Source organism: Peromyscus californicus, unplaced genomic scaffold, assembly GCF_007827085.1.
Source record: "Peromyscus californicus insignis strain IS unplaced genomic scaffold, ASM782708v3 Scaffold_8__1_contigs__length_139910024, whole genome shotgun sequence".
Classification (NCBI taxonomy): Eukaryota; Metazoa; Chordata; class Mammalia; order Rodentia; family Cricetidae; genus Peromyscus; species Peromyscus californicus.
The window spans coordinates 102522490-102539358 of record NW_026294606.1 but is presented as its reverse complement, the minus strand read 5'-3'; the positions used below and the strand labels follow the sequence as shown (position 1 = coordinate 102539358).

General features: G+C 45.7%; 1 long non-coding RNA gene across 2 annotated transcripts in view; it reads left to right on the top strand.

Annotated features, from left to right (window-relative positions):
• LOC128104462 (uncharacterized) overlaps positions 1–14280 on the top strand; it is a 732114-nt gene extending 717834 nt beyond the window's left edge. For both annotated transcript variants that reach the window (XR_008216011.1, XR_008216010.1), the window contains exon 5: positions 13927–14280. This is a non-coding gene — a long non-coding RNA (uncharacterized LOC128104462). The remainder of the gene's footprint in view (positions 1–13926) is intronic.
• Positions 14281–16869: the final 2589 nt, after the last annotated feature.

Genomic DNA, 16869 nt, shown 5'->3' with positions numbered 1-16869 from the left:
CCGGTTCCAAGAGATCCAACACCCTCTCTTGGCTTCAATGGGACCTGTACACACATAATGTGCATAAACTCATTCAGGCTCACACACGTACATTTTTTAGAATTTATACTATCCACAGACCAAGAAGAGGGCATATTCAGGTGCTATGCCAGGCTGTGGAAAGCCTAGCCTTTTAAAATGTAACTTAACTACGAAACTACTTGTACAAGTACATGAAAAAAAAAAAAAAAAAACAAGGATATTCTCTGCAGCTTTATTTGCAGTAGCAAGAAATTGGCAGTGTTCAAAATGTTCAACATGAAGACAATGGTTCAATGTATTTTGCTTTGTTCTTATTCTGGATTACTCTAAATCTTCCCAACAGATTGGGGCAAGTACATAATGGCATGGAAAGATGCCTAGCGTAGATTGGCAGGGAAGGAAAAGAGCAGTTTGCCTAACAAAATGTTTACCCATATTCCCAGACTTCAGTATGATTTAATTGAGGCATTTTTTTCGTTTTACTTGCTGGTGGTACAAATGTGTACCCATAGGACCATTCTATACTTCCTTTTCACCTCCAGTACCGCATTCAGGACTTCGCATGAGAGAGGCAACACTTAACTGCTATCAACTAGGCTTTGTGTTGGATGATCTTGAGAGTGGGCCGATGCAAGTGTTCTGAACATGTTTAGGTAGATGAAGAAGCCAGGCTTAGTAGTGCACATGTATAATTCTAGCCCCTGGGAAGCTGAGGCAAGAGGACCATGACTGTGAGTCCAGATTTGGCTTTGGAATGAGAGGAAGGAAAGAAGGAAGCCAGAGAGGGAGGGAGGAAACACTAACGGATGCTGTTTGTAGATTACATTCATCCTTGACCAACAGTATTTCCAGCTTACAACGGATTTATTAGAATGTAGTTCCATTGTAGATTGAGATGCATCAAAAGCATGACTGCATTTTTCAGTAGAAACACTGAAACCACACACCACACACACACATATACACACTTTTTCCACACACACACTCACATACCCCTTCACACATTCATCCACGCACAATTGTATATAAAAAAGGAACCTTCTGGAAGAACATGCAGAAAACAGTTACCAGGCCATTCTCAAAAACTCCTAGATGCCTGTGGAAAGACCACCCAGGTCCATCTCTTGAGTCACCCAGCTGGCTGTGGAGGGTCCTCCCTAAGGTGCCTCGTGCTGTAGGAACAGGAAAGCGGCTGGGCAGCCAAAAATATCTCCAAACCAGTGCTTGCCAACTTGTTAGCTGCACCTCTGAGCCAATACCAGCTCTCCGAAGCATCCCTTTCCATGGCCTGCAGTTCTAGTCCCCATAGCAGCCGGTCCCCCCTCCCCATGGCCACCAGGCCTGCAGGGCAGGCAGGGTCGTTACTAAATTCCAGTGAAGGGAGTGTTTATTATTGTTGTCGGGTTTGATGCTGATCCCAAAAGGACCTAATCAACAGGTAGTAAGACCTCCTGGGAGCAATTAGAAACCTCAGCTTTAACTCCCTTCTAGCCGCAGCAAAGAAGAGGGCAGGCATTGCCATACTGTGGCCACACTCTGCAGGAACTGGTGTGACCAGGACAGCCAGGGAGGCCCTAAAGGGTGTGCTCATGGGTAGTCTGGAAAGGGAAGCTAGAGGAAGGAGGGGTGTGTGTGTGGCCAAACTTTGGTTTCTCCAGTAATATGCACCTCCTCCTCCCTCTCTTCCCCTTCCCATCCATTAACCTCGTGCTTAAGTGTCCCCTGTACCAGGCACATGGGGTTCAAACAGAAAGAGGCACAGTCCAAGCCAGGCAAGGTGATACATACCCATAATCCAAGCGTCGAGAGGCTGAGGCAGGAGGACAGCGAATTCAAAGCCAGCCTGGGCCACATTATTAGTTCCAGGCCAGCCTGGACGATATTGTAAAGTTTTAGCTATTTTCAGTTATCTAATGAGACCTTGTCTCAAACAAACAAGTAAGTCCATAGTGCGTGGTCCTGCCTTCAAGATGTTCTCCAAATGGAAATAAAGACATCAGTACAACAGAGGTGCAAACAGACTTGAAAAGTACACACACTGCTGTGCAGAGATGGGGACAAGCAACATTTTGGGGTGAGCTAGGAAGGCGTGCTAGTAAAGGACAGCTTCTGCTGTGTATCTGTGACAGTGCCTGCTGACCAGGGTTCCGGTCTACATGGCAATGTCCATTTCTACTAGGAGTCACCTCTGAAGCTCCTTTCTCCTTGTCAATCAAGTTGGGTACGACTATATAAAAGCAATTAGTCATTTTTTTTAAAAAAATGCTTCAATATCTGCTTTTTTTCACTATTATCAGTGATTTACTCACCCGCCAACAGTTAGTTGGAAAGTTAGTCCCACCATTAACAAAACTTAGTAATGTCTGAGAAGATAACAGCGTCCCGGGCCATTTCTCATCAGCCATATAGTGACCAAACATTGCTACATAGCTGTCAGCTGATAATCCCCTTGGACCCAGACCCAGCGAATGCACAGAGGCATACCAGCATTATTGTCCAAGAACAGTTGATTAGTGTTTTGATTGCTTAAACTTTCCAAGGAAGGGCCCCTATGTCAAGTGACGAGGACTAGGAGACAACGTCAGTATTTCGTAGGCCAAATCGGCCCCCACGGTTTCCAAGTTGTACAGAATTGCGACAGCCCCTCTTCTGAGTGTTGTGCAAGATTTTGCAGTTTGCAAAAAAAAACTAACTGCAAATGTCACTTTAGCTGGGTCAACTGATTTAACCAGACCCAAGAGGACAATAAAGAGAGTGAAACTGGACGGAGACATGGCAGCCATCTCACGGCTCCACTCTTTAAGTCCTTTGAAGATCATTCGCCCAAAGAGGAGGAGAACTTGTACATTTGCAACTTGCTTAACCCTGGTATCACGTCCTTCTGGAACAAAAGTCTTGGAGACCAAAATCTGAGGCCCTCCAAAAGCCAGTGTGCATTTGAAGTCTTCTCAGAGTTGGTGAAGACTTTGAATGTCATTAGATTTATTTATTTATTTTTAAAGAAGATGAATGTTCAATTCTATGGGTCCTTATTTCACAATTTAACCAGCCCTGTAACCCTTGGCACCAAGGTGGAAAAAAACAGAACCAGACAAGATCCTTGCCCTTCCTGAGTTTGTGTTATAACTGAAAAGAGGCAGAAATCACATGAACACCACAAGGAGTCAGGTGGTTGCTGAGGCTTGGAGAGCTAAGCTTGGAGAGGCTCTTAACATACCATGGGGACAAGGATTCTGCTAAGGCTTCAGAGCAATGTAAAAAGGGATTGTCTGTGACAGGAAAATGTTATGGCTCAGACTGGTGTTCCACGGAGAGAAGCACAGAGGTGGAAGATGGTAAATCAGTGTGCATAAGGGCAAAGAGAGGGAGGAAGTGGAGAGAAGCCTGGGTCCAGGGAAATCAACATCATAAAGATCTTAGCCTGGCAGTGGTGGTGCATGCCTTTGATCCCTTTGGCACACTTGGGAAGCAGAGGCAGGCAAATCTCCGGGTTTGAGGCCAGCCTGGACTGCATAGCGAGTTCCAGGACATCCAGGGCTAACACAGAGAAACCCTGTCTTAAAAAAAAAGGCGGCGGCGGCGGCGGCGGCAGCAGCGGCGGCGGCGGCGGCGGCGGCGGCGGGAGGGGGGGGGGCCGGAGATAAAGATCATATAGGATAAGCCATGATGTATAAGCCATGAGAAACGTGGCATAGAAAGCCATGAAGTGTATTATTTTGTTGTTGTTTCTGTGTATGGGTGTTTTGCCTACATGTATGTGTGTATGTGTACCGTGTGGGTGCCTGGTGCCCTCAGAGGCCAGGAGATAGTGTAGGATGCCTTGGAACCGGAGTTACAGTTGTAAGTTGCCATGTGCCAAGTGCAGGAAATAAAACCCAGGTCCTCTGGAAGAGCAGCCGAAGCGCTTAGCCACTGAGTGTCACCTCCCTAGCCCCAATGTGTAGTATTTTTATTTAACAAAAAATAACAAAAACTGTTTACAAATAAAGTATGCCAAGATGTACTAGAGTAAGAGTTCATGTCACGGAGCACAAGAAATGGCTGGGAAAAGTGAGTGACCAGACAGCTCACAATTCTCTTTGTTCTGAGGACTCTTGCCCTCTGACAATGGTCCAGTGACGTTTTGGCCGTGCCTGCCTTCAGAGAGTTCACTGTCAAAGGAAGGAAACATTTGTCCTTGGTCACTCAACCACATGGATGATGGAATAATTCAAAACTCCAGCAGGGTGTGTACAAGCACAGAAGTGGGGTGAGGAAGGAATGGCCAAGGAAAGCTTCCTAAAGCAAGTGACATTTGAGCTGTGTGTTAACGGTTAGTTCATGAAGAGAAAGCAGAGTCGAGTCTATACTTAAAGTCAACAGAGGCCCACAAGTTTTTTTCTCTAAAGATCCTTTCTGTCTCCATGCTTTTACTTATTTTTAATGTTTTAGATTCATTTAGATAGGTAGATGGATGGATGGATGGATGGATGGATGGATGGATGGATGGATAGATAGATAGATAGATAGATAGATAGATAGATAGAGACATAGAGATATAGAGACATAGAGACATAGATTTAGATACAGTGTTTTTCATGTATGTACAGTGTCTGCATAGGTCAGAAGTAGGCATCAATCCCCTAGAACTGGAGTTACAGACTGTTGTGAGCCACTATGTGGGTGCTGAGAACTGAACCCAGGTCATCTGCAAGAACAGTAAGTGCTCCTAACCACTGAGCCATCTCTTCAGCCCCTGTCTCCATGCTATTAGATCATTGAGCCTATGAACCATGGGCTAGCCTGCCTTCGTTGGCAAATATTCCTATAGATAGCTCAAAAAGAGAACATACTCTTCTCCTGACTAACTGGGTCAAATGACCGTATTTGAAGCCGTTGGTGGCATCTAATTCCAAACGTGGGGGCTAAACAGAGCACACCTCCCAACTATCATGGCAACCCTTCCGAAGACCTCTTAACACTCCAGGTGGAGACAGGTTCACTTAACAACATGACAGAAAGATTTCCCTTGTCTCAGTGGGTGTGGCCATTTCTTCTCCATGATATCCAACATCCATAGTCTCTGAGAAACAATGAGCTGTGAACAAGGGAATTGAGGAGTCAGGACTTTCTGTTAACTTGAGATTTGGGCTCAATTGTTCAACTCCTGGCCTTGCCTTCTACATATGTCTCTCAGTATCTTTCAGAACAACCCTAGCGGAAGCTCCCAAAAGACCATCCGTGTAAAAGGCTTTGCAGAGGGGAGCACACATAAAAGGTACTACTGCTTTAAAAAAACCCTGAAAACATTCATTGAGCCCTTGGAATTTTGTAGACCTTGTGAGTGGAACAGAAAAAGGCCTGAGACATAGTCTCCACCCTGAGAGTTCACGGACTCCCAGAGGAGTTCAGATACAAAAACAAGCAAACTGTAATACAATATGAAAAGTACATAGAGAGGAAGGTTCAAAGAGCTGTGGAAACATGAATGAGGAGGCAATTAATTCTCAGTATCATAGTGTGAGCTGCCAATGGGAGGAGACGCTTCAGGGTGGGGAGGGTTAGGGCAGCGCCGGAGTCTGAGGTCACAGGTCTTGTTGATGGAGAGAAGTGAGGCAAATCCAGTTTGGGGTGCTCAATTGCAAACAGTGATGCTGAAATACAGCAGGGGACCCAGGATATTCTTGATTAGGAATATGAACCTCCTTCTAAGAACAGGGATCCAGTGAGGACCTCAACAAAGACACAGATGGAGGAACACCAGGACCCAGGGACTACTAGTTCTGGATCCTATACCATGGGCTATGAACTATCTCAAGTACTTTATAGGTATTTAAGTACTTCCGGGTTAGTTTTCCCTTGACTTTGATAGCAGTCTCTGAGGGAGGCGCTTTTCATGCTCCCCTTTAGAGAAGATGAAAGTAAGGCTTAGAGAGGTTACAAACTTTCCAAAAACTGACAAAGCTAGGGCTCTTACCCCAGGCTAGCCCAGGGGGTTTTTGCATTGGTTTGTTTTGTGGATTAAAGTCTTGGAAAATGAGATAAATTAAAAGGCATAAGTGCCAAAGAGAGAATTAATAACTGAGCTTGGGATTGGAAAAGTGTTTCAATGATGGAAAGACTTGTAGAAACATCACTGCTTGTCTGCAGTTAGACCTCCTGTGGTCAAGACATTCACTTGTTCAAGTCAACAGGCATTTTTTTTTTTTTTTTGCACCAGTGTTAGGCCAGGCCTGCTAAAGAAAAGTGAAAGTGACTCGAAACAAAGGAACTCTTCATAATTGCTAGTCTAAGAGAAGAAACAGGTAACTAACTGTGCAAAGAATAACCCGAAGACTAGACAGAAGGGCCGTGTCAGGAACCCTGGGGGAAGAAGCTAGGAAAAGCCTGAGGTGAGTCAAGTCCTTAATCTAGAGATCCAGAAGTGAAGATGGGAGATAAGCCATGCAGGAGCAGCCTCCTCATGATGTGGGGTGAGGACAATCTGAAGTTGGCTGATTAGCATCCAGAGGGTACCGAGCAGCAGTGTTGCTAACTAAAACAAGAAATTCTGAAACTGAAATGGGAAGAAGTGTTGGTCATCTACATGGCACAGACATGGATTTTTTTCACACAGGAGGGATTCTCGGCCAGGGGAGATTTTTGGCTCCCAGAGACTATTTGGCAATGTCTAAAGATGTTATGCTGTTGTCAAAATTGGTTCTAGTGGGTAATGGCCACAGATGGCACTACAGTGTGGGGGGGAGATCTCACAGCAAAGGAGTGTTTGGTCAGCATGGTACCAACTGGCCCACATTTGCAAGACCCTGTTAGAACTCCTCTTTAAGCCAGATGGTGGTGTTGCATTCCTTTAATCCCAGCACTCGGGAGGCAGAGGCAGGGGAATCTCTGAGTAGAAGGCCAGCCTGGTCTACAGACAAAGTTCCAGGATGGCCAGGTCTACACAGAGAAACCCTGTCTCAAAAAAAAAAAAAAAAGAAAAGAAAAGAAAAAAGGAAAAAAAGAAAAGAAAAGGAAAGAGAAAGAAAGAAAGAAAGAAAGAAAGAAAGAAAGAAAGAAAGAAAGAAAGAAAGAAAAAGAAACAACAACAAAAAACTACTTGCCAAGTGTGACCTAAACCACAGAGGAAAATGGAGTTGGCTGGCAAGATGGCTCAGCAGGTACCTGCAGGAAGTCCGACAGCCTGAGTTCAGTTCCCAACACTCAAATAAAAGCCCAATGTAGTAATGTGTGCTTGTCAGCTTAGGGGTGGATCCCTAGGGCTCTCTGGCCATCAATCCTGGTCTCCTTGTTGAAGTTCCAGGCCAATGAGAGACAGTATCTCAAACAAAAGGTAGGAAGTGGTCTGAGGACCAACATTCCAAGTTGTCTTTGACCTCTGTATGTGAGATATGCATGCATGCATGTACACACACACAAGAGTATGCACCCATACACTCACATATTCACATACACACACATGACTATGCACCCACATCCACACACACATTGCTTACGCATGCATGTAAATATGTACCCACACATACACACAAAAAGAAAGTGGAGAAATGAGAGCCTTCATGCTGTTAGCAAATGTATTACTTTCCAATATATGCAGGTTCTGGTGGCTTTAAAAAAAGAAATCCGTAGGAAAGGTATTAGAGCTTTGTTAGAATATTCCAGAGTGCCCACCTACCATACCTATATTCTAGGCTTCCAAAGCATTGATCTGTTTTTCCAGGCTTCTTTCTCTTTCCTGTTAACACATGGTGGAGAGAATTACCACCCTCTGGTGCTCCCCATTCTTTGTTCCATGCACCTACAGGAAAGAAAAAGCCTTACAGAATGCTGCTCACCAGAGTCATGTGATGTCTTATTAGCAGGATCATCATGATAGAAGGCAATGTTGTCAGTTCCGAGTGGAGAGGAGAGTCTAAGAGTCCCCTGAGGAGTTCTGATATAGTATACTTTTGAAGGATCCCATTCATTGGTATATTTAGATAATACCATGAGAACTTCTGATGACGGGGGTCGGAGGAGCACGCTGAGAGACTTGCTTGAACTGTGCGTACGGACCGAGGGAGAGGAAAGGAGACACTGAAGTGTGTGTCACATTGGCCAAGAAGAAAGCAAGCAGGGCTCAACGTTGCTAGGATTCGGGGTAGATGGGCTGTGGTGGGCAGGAAACGAACGCGGAAATGAGAAACGTGACAAGTACTAAGGGATGACATGATGCACCCAAAGAATGGATACAGAGCAATAGGTGGGGACCGAGGGCCAGCTGTTTCCAGATGTTTGGCCTTCAGAAGCCTTTGTTTCAGAGGATTCTGGGCATTGAGTTCCAACTTGTAACTGGGAAAAGTGAGAGGTACTCTTATTTATGTGGGATAATCGGATTATTTTACACTCCCCCACTTCCTGCTGTTTCTGTGTGCCGAATTCTGCCAGTCTCCTGCACAGTTAAGCTAGGTCACACCCATCAGTCAGTTCGGGTCAACTCTGATATTGATTCATTTCATCTGAAGTACATTTTTAGTAGCTACCATGGATTATAGATTGTTCTAGAACGTGAGTACTATGTGGGGTCATCTATCTGCTGTCCCTCTTGTCTCTGCTTCATCCATCCACTCTGTTCCCAGTTCTCAGAAATGAGGGAAAGCAATGGAAGAAAGCCCAATCCATCTGGCTACGTGGCTTAGTGACCAGCTGGATAGTAGCACCCTAGAAATTGTCATAACAGTGAATCCTTTGGCTTTCGTGCCGGCATCCTCCATCTGAACTCTCCTTGGCCATCCTCATGTGTAATGGGCTGCTTACCGTGGTGAGATGGTGGCTGTATCATGCATCTCAAGCCATCAAGACAGTGTTCCGAGAAAGGGAGTTCTACCCAGAGGGGCCTGTGGTCAGGAGACATTCCTCCGGGAAAATACCAAGGCCTGGCAGAGGCTAGCGGCAGGCTGTACAACCCCGGATAAGTGGAACATGCAGCCTGCCCTCACCCCTTCCTACCCTGCTGCACATCTAAGTTCACCTCATTTTAAAGACTGCTATGTTAAGGACCCGGCAGGCTAGTATGTGTCAAACATAAAATAAAATAAAACCCTGACAACAAAAATTACTATTCAAAGAGAAGTATTATTTTAGGGTGACATTATTTTTGAGATTCACAGTTTTCATTTGTTATTACATGTAGGAGTTCTGTGAACACACAGATAAGAGGGCACAATAGATATTTGACAGTGTAGTTCTCAGAACATTTGCATATCCAAGAGATTATTTCAACAAGTATACTTAGACTGACCCTATTAACCATTCACAATATTTTGTCTTGAATCCAATTCACACTCTATAGACATGTCCAATTCATATTTCATCTCTTACGCTGTTTTCCCTTTCAGACTTTGTATTAGGAAATAAATCCATAACATCAAATTTCATGACAACATCTGCTCTGGCTGACATGATTTGAAAGGGAATTTCACTCATCCCAGGTTATGCTGTCTCTTAATTTGCTCTTTGGCTTACCGGAGAAGCAGCCTGTTTTAGCAAGCCCTGTATTGAAAGAGTAAGTTCCTGATGCAGAAGAGTCACAACCAGCACTGGCCTTAGCAATGCTGAGGGGTGCCTGTAAAAGACCCCTGAAGCCATGGTATAACAGGATAGCTGGAGAGGAATCCCTGGCGAGCATGGCTTTGTAATGTAGGTCTAGGCCAGATCTGCTAAGAAAACAGGCAGAGCATCCAAGATCAAGGTGGCTCAGAGTACATAATGTACAGTGAGTGACCTTTTAATGAAAAAACAGTGATGGTCAAAATATATTTAGAGACTAGGTTTTACAGCACATGCCTTCAATCCAAGCACTCAGGAGGCAGAGTATCTCTGTAAGTTTGAAGCCAGCCTGTACTACCAGAAAGTTCCAGGCCAGCCAGGACTACATAGTGAGGCCATGTTTATCTGTATGTATGTATGTATGTATGTATGTATGTATGTATGTATGTATGTATATATGTCTACCTACCTATCTACCTACCTACCTATCTCCATATATAAGGCTGAGGAGATAGCTCAGTAGGACTGGAATTCAGATACCAAGAACCCATGTAAAAGCCAGGAGGGTATGGCAGCCCGACTGTAATCTCAGTATACAGGAGCTGGAGACAGGGGATGCTCAGAGCTCTAGGCTCAGCAGGAGACCCTGGCACCATATATGAGGTAAAGCGTCATCAAAAAAGACACCCGACATCAACAGCAGGCCTCCACACATGTGTATACATTCACTCCCCATTCAGGCACCCGCACACATGAACTCACACATACACACATGCATACCACAGATACAGACATATGCATATATAAATAGGAATTGAGATACTTGCACATTTATGTCCAGCATTATTGCAGTAGCCAAAAGACAGAAACAGCCCAAGCGCCTAACAATTAATGAATGGATGAACAAAATGTATACATAATGGAATATTAGTTACCCTAAAAAAGAATTAGGTTCACTTACATGCTCTAACAAGGATAAACTCTTAAAAGTGTTATACTTAGGGAAGTATGCCTGGCACAATAGAAAAAATATTGCACAGTATCGTTTATATGAGCTGTCGAGAAGAAAAAAATTGTAGAGAAAGAAAGTGGATTAGAGATTTCCAGGGACAGGGGCTGAGGTGGAGGAGGAGGCGGGAAGGACATATTGCTTAATGAAGACAGAGTTTCTGTTTATGGTGATGAAAAATCTTAGAATATAGTGATAGTTGCCTAACATCATGAATGTGATTAATGACCTCGAAGTACACACTTAAAAGTCATTAAAATGGGAGGCCAAGGAGATGGCTTAGCAGGTAAAAGTCCTGGAACAAGCCTGGTGGCCTGTGTTTGATCCCTGGAACCCAGGTGCAAAGCCAGATGCAGTGGTGTGCATCTGTAGTCCCGGCACTCCTGTGACAAGGTGAGGCTGGGCAGAGACCGACCAGCCAGCCTGGAGTATGTGGCCTGGAAGCAGAACCAAGAGAGACCCTGCCTCAAAGTCAAAGGAGAGAGCCAGTTCCTGAAAGTTGTCTAGATAAACCCTAAAGCCAGAATGCAATTGAAAAGGATCATCAAAGCTGCAAGGCGGGAAATAAGCAGGAGGCAGAGGGAAACAAAAAAACAAACAGAACAACAACAACAACAACACAACTAAAAAAAACACCAGAGTCTGTCTGTCGCTGGGCTTCTCTGTCCCAAGCATTCCAGAAAGCACTATAACCCATTCTTCTTTCCTGCTTGGGCTCCTGGATGGATGTGGGAGTTTGTTTATAACATAACCATGGCTGTGTTTCAAGATCTCATCATCTATGTCCAGGGCAAAAGTTCCAGCCTTGTTTGGCTGAGGCCCCTCTGGGCCAACATGCCTGACAGGGCATGAGCTCCCTGAAGCAAGCTCACTTGCAGAGAGCACCCCAGCCTAGAGGAAGAGATTTAACACGATGTCACATGTTCCGCCTTTTCCAGCCTGTCTCCTCCCACCAGGCTACCCTTGGCTTCTGCTACTTACTTACTAGGAACTCTCGTTTCATGGTTTTAGGAGAGTGAAGGGACAGTGGAAGATCCCATGAAAGGATGCCAGTCTTCTAAGACCCCACCGATTCTCAGCTCCCCCCCCCACACACACACACACCCCAGCTCCTGCTTGCTGTCGTGGGGACAGGGGGGAGTCCATTCTTCTGGAACCGTTTTGGGGAGCCCAAAGCTGACACGGGCAGCAGAAGCAGGCAGGAGGGTAATAAAGAAGTTTCCAGATCCGCGGGGGACTGTAATCACATTCCCCAACCAGGTGCTGGGAGTAGGGCTAGAGTCAAGCCAACCTTCTTGGCTGAGAGCCAACATTTCCAGGCCGCCATCCTCTTCCCAACCAGAAGCTTGTTAACTGTTTTCCTGGGCTCTTATTCCAATTTCAAGGCCCCCTCCGTGTGTTAAACTTCAAAGAAACTTTGTCGCCCCGAGTGCAGTGTTGTGTGTAACAAGTCGGACACTCCAAATGGCTCTGTTGAAAGTGGTTTGTTCAAATGAAGGGGCCCTGAACACTTAGTTATTCCCCGCCCCCCCCTCAGCCCAATAAAATTGCCTTGGTGTCTGGATTAAGTGGCTGAATATCAATCCTGAAAATTTTAAAGATGAAAAGCAGAACCGCCTCACTAATAGTTAAAATGTAAAATGATTACAAAATGGCACCTGGCCAATATTTATGAATCGTTGAATATGATCATAAAATCATAAAAAATAATCACCAAAAGGTAAATAAATTACCCGGCTTACTGCTTATTTTCGCGTAGGGTCTGCCACAAAAGCTGCAGCCATGAATGATTTATACCTGTTTTAACAATAATACTCATTTTACTGAAAGATGGTCAGCACTTGGGCTGCTGCGGGCAACATGCCAGTTGTCGAAAGGTTGATGTTTCAGCAACAATACATTAAATTATGAATAATACTGGTCCCAAAATGGAAGGTTATTAGCTCAGTATGCTTAATTAGCCCAGCTAGAACTTGGCTATCAAGTAGCAGTGCCCATTTCCAGGGCTGGAGCTATATGATGGGGGATGGTTGGGCTGCTAATGGTTCAGAGAGAGGGAGGCGGCATGGAGGCGTGTCTTTTACTTCCTTTTCATCCCTGAACACAGAAGCTGGCTTTGGGGATTTTGAACTTTCCTGTCGTGTATCTTGCAAACACTTCTTAGAGGGAAAGAGGACACATTGTTGGGGAGGAGGTTGATGCTCAGTCTGGTGGCCACCAGCTGTGATCCCATTCCACAGCTCTTGGTTGCTGCTAAGCCTGGATCCTGCCAAAATCATATAACGTACCACGTATAGGTGGGCAGATCATCAACCCTCCCTTCAGACAGATGTTTATGGACAGTTACTATGAGACAAATGAGGTAACAGAGTGAGCAACCACCAAGTTAACCAACTACGCAGTTTTGCATCGATTACAGTCTCATGGCTCCAATGAAGGATGGGTTTAGAATGTCCATACCTGGCCTGGAGTTGGGATATGGATTCTTTAGAGCAGGCTTCTATTTATTCTGTCTTCTGTTTTTGAGAAGGAGCCTTATGTACCCCCAAGCTAGCACCAAACTTGCCATTGCTATGTAGCCAAAGACGACCTGGAACTTCTGATCCTCCTGTCTCTACCTCCCTAGTCCTGGCATTATAGGCACGTGTCACCACACCTGTTTATGCCATGCTTGGGATCGAACCTGGGGCTTTGTGTATGCTAGGCAAGGACTCTACCAACTGAGAGATATCCCAAACCCCTTGTTTTGTCTTTGAAGGGATCTCCTAAAGAGGTGGCGTAGAAATCACTCCATGCAGCCAGAAAGAAGGATCCAAGAGAAAGGTCAAATACTGCTTGGAGGAACCCTTACCTGCTAGAGCCATAGGAGAGCTACTGAGTGGCTAGCATGTGCGACGTGTACCTGTGTCTGTGTGTCCTCACATGTACACACGGGTGTTACATTGAACCCCACACCTCTCTCTGCCCTCTGCCCCATTTTGGCATTACTCTGCCAGGTGCTCCAGGATCATCCTCCAAGTTTGCAGCCAGGATGTGCCCATGCCATGCCAGCTCCATCTGCTAGAAGGGCGCTGTCTGCACCACTGCTCGGCTATACTTAGTACTGTTAGTAGCTTGTTTTTCTAAGCCCTGAAATTCATTTTCTTTTCCCGCCTTGCTTCCAGAAAAATAAATAAAAGTGAACACATCACTCATTTAAGACGAGGAATGGAATTTAGGTTGCGTTTTTCTTTCTATTTTTATGATTAGTTAGAATTTTCCTGGGAACGCCGCCAGGAGGGCATTACAGTGAGATAATGTCCTGTATTTAATCGGAACTGCAATGGCGGACTGCGTTCGGTGGGGAGAGGCTGAGTTAACGCATCCTTTCTGTCTTGTCTGTTTTCAAGGGACAACCAACTACTTGGCCCAAGATGAAGATGAGCCTGAGAGATGAGGGAGATGGCAGGGCTCCAGGCTGGCATGGTGGCCTGCAGGTGGACAGGGTGCAACTGTGACTCCATCTCCTCACACGGGACCTGAGAATCCCCAGAAGAAGCTGAGTGCAAAGGGCCTCCCCCCAAACCATCCAAGGAGCTCAGCTGTGGCTCTGCATCCGCTGGGCTCTTCCAGCATCTTCTTCTGCAACTGTCTGGCATCTGCGGGCCAGGGTACACTTCTGGCTCCCAAATGAACATCTGTCCCTCCTGGTAAAGCAGTCACAGTGGGCAAGGCCTTTAAGTGAACTTGGAAGTGCATGCCAGGTAGGCCAGATCATCTCCTTGACTTCCGTGCATGTGTGCCATTTCCCTGAGAGCCTCTGGGGTGAGCGCAGCTGGCTGAGAGCTGAGTTGTGTGTTCTATGGCTGCCTGCTGAAAGCAGATGCCTGGGAGCGGTGAAATAGAAAGGGGTCTCCTAGAGAGATGTCCTAGAGAGATGTCTGAAAGGAAGGAAGGACAAAGGAGAAGGGCTTTAACATGCAGAAAGGGAGCCTGAGACTAAGTGGATGTTGTGGGTCAGCCTTTCGCTGCAAAAGAGCAGGGTGGTCAGGAAAGCAAGAGCGAGAGGTACAGAAAGCCTCGCAGATTTACTGTTGTCCCCATTAAAGCCCAGTCTGCAGGAGCCGTCTGTTCAGGTGAAGGCAGTGGAGAGAACAGGATGCCCCAAGCAACCCATAAATAGCAGGTGAAGACAACGTGTTTATTACTTAGCCTTATGAAGCCCATATAAGTGCTCTCCCAGGGTGCGCGAGTGCAGGAGCGTGTGTGCGCGCCATTGGCCCACGTGTGGGTCCCTGGAGTGTGAGTCCCAGACACTGTGTTTGCGCTTGGCTTGACTCTATGAAGGCATCCATTTGATGGAATGTACCGGAACAGTTCACCGTCGGCCCAGCAAAACCTTGTGGGGAGACAGCTTGCTTTTTCTCTTGCCTTTTCCTGTTTGCAGTGAGAACAGGGCCTTTCTCTTCTCAGCTCTTTGCTCTCCCCAAAGTTGTCTCACGAGGTCATTGCCAGATGAGAGGCTTCCTTTCAGTACAAGGTTGGATGGAAACAATACTCTGTTTTCTGGGGGGGGGGGGGGGGGGGGGGGCTGGGATGATTCTGGGCCAGACTAGCCTGCTCTAAATTTAAATGGGCTATTGTTTTAGTAGGACTGATGGTTTCTTCAGACAATTGGGGCTATGTGATATGAAACTTCATTTTGTGTGTGTGTGTGTGTGTGTGTGTGTGTGTGTGTGTGTGTGTGTGTGTGTGTGTGATGCTTTTTCAATCAATACAGAGTATCAGAAAGGAAAGGTCCAAACACTGTTTGGTTTTAAGCTAGGTTGTATCATTCACTTAATCTGTGTCCTCTGACCCATTGCTAAGTGACTCACCCTTCTTAATCCAGACTTACCTATCTGTATGATACTTTCTGGGGCTGAGGTATAGCTCCAGCTGTACTTCCCTAGCATGTCAGAAAGGCTGGGTTCAATCCCCACCACCACCTAATCCAGACATGTTGCCCATGCCTGTAATCCTTTTACCCAGGAAGTGGAAGCAGGAAGCAGAAGATCAAAGTCATCCTTAGCTGAACAGTGAGCTTAAGACAAGTCTGGATCACATGAGACCCTCCCTTAAAAAAGATACCTTCTGGGGCTGGAGAGATGGCTCCACAGTTAAAAGCACTGGCTGTTCTTTCAGAGGACCCGGGTTCAATTCCCAGCACCCACAGGGCAACTCATTGTTGCCTGTGACTCTGGTTTCAGGGGATCTGATACCTTTACACAGACATACATGCAGACAAAACACAAATGCACATGAAATAAAAATAAATTAATTTTAAAAAGATACCTTCATCATATATTTCTTTGGCTCTGATTAAAATATACTACACCCCCATGTTCACCAATAAACTTCAACATGCTTTGTTTGAATAGATTTCATATGGGCAGAATCAGTTCTGTGAGTGGTTAAGGGTTAAGGGTATGTTTTGAACATCCTACTGAATGTCTTAAAAGACTGGATGTACTCATAGGTTTGCTATAGTGAGTAGAAAGTAGAGGAGATCTGCACAGTAGAAAGAGAAAAGAACAATGTTTCCTTCTAGCATCTTGAGAGGTCCTCATAGACATTCACAGAGTTTTCAGCTACGGTCATCTCTGTGGCCGTTGGACAATATTTTCAAACTTAAGCAGCTCTTTCCAAAGCTACTCACCATCATTTCGGAATGAGGACCCAGATCTGCAAACTCCTCAGAGCAATGAGGATCAGCAACTAGACGGAACTAAGTCACCAAAACTAAGGCTGACTACTCTGGATTACCATTAATACTAATACGATCATGATTTGGGGCCTCCAAGGTGACCAGTTCAGATGATGGAGCCCAGCAAGGCCCAGTGTCTAGAATGCTGAGAGCCCTCCTCAGGCTGCTGCTGGCTGGCCAGTGAACTCCATCAATCCTACTCTCCCTGCCTCTGCACCACTGTGATGGCAGGCATGCAGGGCCACATTCGGCTTTTTATATGGGTGGTGGGGATCCTAACTCAGGTCCCTGAGCTTGCACGGGAAGTGCACTTACTCACTGAGCCGCCTCCCTTGACCAGATGCAAACATCACTTAGAGTTAGTACAATGAACTTGGAGAGTGCAGAGCAAGTATAAAGTAAGCAGCCTGAGGAGGTGGGTTTCGGAGACGTTTCAGGATCCTGTGAATGGGAAGGAGGCTAGGATTCCCAGCAGAAGGGGTACAGCACATCTTCGAGCATCACATGTAAGCTCTGGGAAGGAATGAAAAAGAATGGAGATGAGGTTGGGATCACCAGGCTCAAAGCGAGTACAGCTTGTGTTAAGGAGTATTTCTTCATCCTGGAG